We start from the raw sequence: 3549 nt of genomic DNA, 5'->3' as shown, positions 1-3549 counted from the left end.
CCCTGTGCTAAGACAACACTTGTCTTAAATTCCTTTTAGAAGTTAAAGTGATACTACAGAGGTTTTGTATCATTTCAGGAAGTAGTTTTGAAAGTAGTGCTCACTATCAAACTGGTCCCCCAAAATTTTCGCAATGACATTTTCACAATGATATGTTACATCCTGCAATTTGTTTTCCTCTCCTGACGTTTATATGATAAGTTACGAATTCCAATTCGTACAGTATGTTTGTACAAATTTGTAAGTGCTTAAGATCCCGTTCAATCTAACTTTGTGAACACAAAAACAGTACACAACACAGTTTAATATCACAGCAAGGAGGCCCTTCTCATAGCAGAGGAAAACCACCTTAATTTTAGCACAGATTGTGTGCCGTCACATCCAAACTGGGTCTCGTTAAACTGGATTTATTTTGTGGAGGTCTGGTTTCCTGTTTTTGATAGAAAACCACATCTAATTTCAGCCAGTTGAAAGGAAAATAGACTGTCACAGCTTCTTAGAAAAGAGGCCATTGTCCACAATGCCAACCAACACAACAAAGGCAAGCTCATCAGTTGGTGGTCAAGTACAGGAAGAGACATCTTCAAACCGAGAACGATGCACCGTCTATTTAACAACACTGTGTCAGACTCACTGGTACAAAAATACAATTACAACAATGAAGCATATTTTTGTCTTTCACAGAACAAGCACTTGTCAACCCTACAATCTCGTTAGGCCTAGCGTTCCCTGCAGGGTTTGTGTCAATTCAACATTTCTGAATTTAATTTGAATAGGCCACACCCCAAAAGAAGCAGGATTTTAATTTCATTTTAATTGAAGGAAGTGGAATATAATTCAAAGTCATTCAAAATAAATACAATTTTCATTTAATTTAATTCAACTTTCTTTAATGTAAATTCAATTCAATTGCTGTTTCCTGTCAGGTGTGGCCAATTCAAATTCAAGAATTGAATTGGAATTACAGAGCAACCCCAACCCTGGAAACTTGTTTCATTCAACAAAGAGGGATCTCCTCAGCATTGCATTGAATGATTTGGCTTGGTGTAGTGAAGTGGTGTATTTAGGAGTTCTTACTGAGTGAGGGGGATGGAGCCACATGGCTCTTAGCTGCTATGCTAGGACATGGGCAGACCGTACACCGTGGAAGTGGTTGATCCTACAATTTGACAATATTGAGTATTAAAAGCTGGTTTGTTCCAGGACACAGGAATTTGCCAGGTGGGCAAATGATCACAGCTGTGTCCATGTGAGGTGTGTGTGTGTTAGTCCATGTGAGGGTTGTATTATGGGCCTTCTAGGGATGCCAAGGGAAGAGGGTGACATTCAGATGTGTAATATACAGTTGAAGTTGGAAGTTTACATACACGTACGTTGGAGTCATTAAAACTCGTTTTTCAACCACTCCACAAATTTCTTGTTAACAAACAATAGTTTTGGCAAGTCGGTTAGGACATCTTTGTGCATGACACAAGTCAATTTTCCAACAATTGTTTACAGACAGATTATTTCGCGTATCACAATACCAGTGGGTCAGAAGTTTACATGCACTAGTAATATATATAATATATATAATATAATAGTGCCTTTAAATAGCTTGGAAAATTCCAGAAAATGATGTCATGGCTTTAGAAGCTTCTGATAAATCATGTCAATTAGCCTGAGTCAATTGGAGGTGTACCTGTGGGTGTATTTCATGGCCTACCTTCAAACTCAGTGCCTCTGCTAGACATGGGAAAATCAACAAGACCTCCATTTTTTTTTTGACCTCTGCAAATCTGGTTCATTCTTGGGAGCAATTTCCAAATGCCTGAAGGTACCACATTCATCTGTACAAACAATAGTGTGCAAGTATAAACAGCATGGGACCACGCAGCCGTCATACCGCTCAGGAAGGAGACGCGTTCTGTCTCCTAGAGATTAACGTACTTTGGTGCAAAAAGTGCGAATCAATCCCAGAACAACAGAAAAGGACCTTGTGAAGATGCTGGAGGAAACAGGTACAAAAGTATCTATATCCACAGTAAAATGAGTCCTATATCGATATAACCTGAAAGGCCGCTCAGCAAGGAAGAAGCTACTGCTCCAAAACCTCCATAAAAAAGCCAGACTACGGTTTGCAACTGCACATGGGGACAAAGATTGTACTTTTTGGAGAAATGTCCTCTGGTCTGATGAATCAAAAATAGAACTGGTTGGCCATAATGACCTTCGTTATGTTTGGAGGAAAATGGGGAGGTTTGCAAGGGGGTGGCAGCATCATGTTGTGGGGGTGCTTTGCTGCAGGAGGGAATGGTGCACTTCACAAAATAGATGGCATCAGTCGGGAAGTTAAAGCTTGGTCGCAAATGGGTCTTCCAAATGGACAATGACCCCAAGCATACCTCCAAAGTTGTGGCAAAATGGCTTAAGGACAACAAAGTCAAGTTATTGGAGTGGCCATAACAAAGCCCTGACCTCAATCCTATAGAAAATGTGTGGGCAGAACTGAAAAAGGGTGTGTGAGCAAGGAGGCCTACAAACCTGACTCAGTTACACCAGCTCAATTGGCCAAAATTCACCCAATTTATTGTGGGAAGCTTGTGGAAGGCTACCCGAAACATTTGACCCAAGTTACACTCAATTTGGTAGCATTGCCTTTAAATTGTTTATGTAAACTTCTGACCCACTGGGAATGTGATCAAATAAATAAATGCAGAAATAAATCATTCTGACATTTCACATTCTTAAAATAAAGTGGTGATCCTAACTGACCTAAAACAGGTTATTTTTACTAGGATTAAATGTCAGGAATTGTGAAAAACTGAGTTAAAATGTATTTGGCTAAGGTATATGTAAACTTCTGACTTCAACTGTATAACAATAAGTAACACAGATTTGTTTTCTGATATGATTTAGGCTATGTTGAACAAGAGCCCCAAAAAATGTCAGCATTTTGTTAAGAATAATAACGTAAATCTATCATAAAGGGAGATTACATAACTAAGTCATCAAGAATTACATAAGTCATCAAGAATGTCAAATAATGAGGCATTTGTAAGGCTGACATGATTTTCTTGCAAATCTCTAAATATCCTGTTTCTGAATTTTAGATTACTCATTACTGTCTGCCCACCACATACTGTATATTCCTGAGCTTTCTCCATGATCTATAGAAGCCATGACATTTTCAAAATTCAAGCAGAGCACAAAACACCACAAGTTTATATTATGTGTAAGAATACTTTCCCAATCCGAGCTGTGTTGTGTGTGTCCTCTCACTTGAGATGTTGCTGTTGAGTCAAAACTGGTTCCACTGGGCAGAGTTTCCTATGTATGTTTTTATGCAACACCAGTAATGAAGAAGTCCGATATAGCCCATGACGAACAATACAATACACACCTCAGCCAGGTTTCTCAAATTTGAGCTACATGACTAATCAAATACCAAACGGTAAACATTGAACACTTGATGCATATTATGTTTGGAAAGTTAAGGCTTAGAAAAATGTGTGTTTTAAGTTCAATGGTCAATGTGTAGGAATGGTAAATTAGGTGTTCTCATAGTAA

Source organism: Oncorhynchus tshawytscha, linkage group LG09 (genome assembly GCF_018296145.1).
Source record: "Oncorhynchus tshawytscha isolate Ot180627B linkage group LG09, Otsh_v2.0, whole genome shotgun sequence".
In the NCBI taxonomy this organism is placed as follows: Eukaryota; Metazoa; Chordata; class Actinopteri; order Salmoniformes; family Salmonidae; genus Oncorhynchus; species Oncorhynchus tshawytscha.
This window is presented reverse-complemented; position numbering follows the sequence as displayed.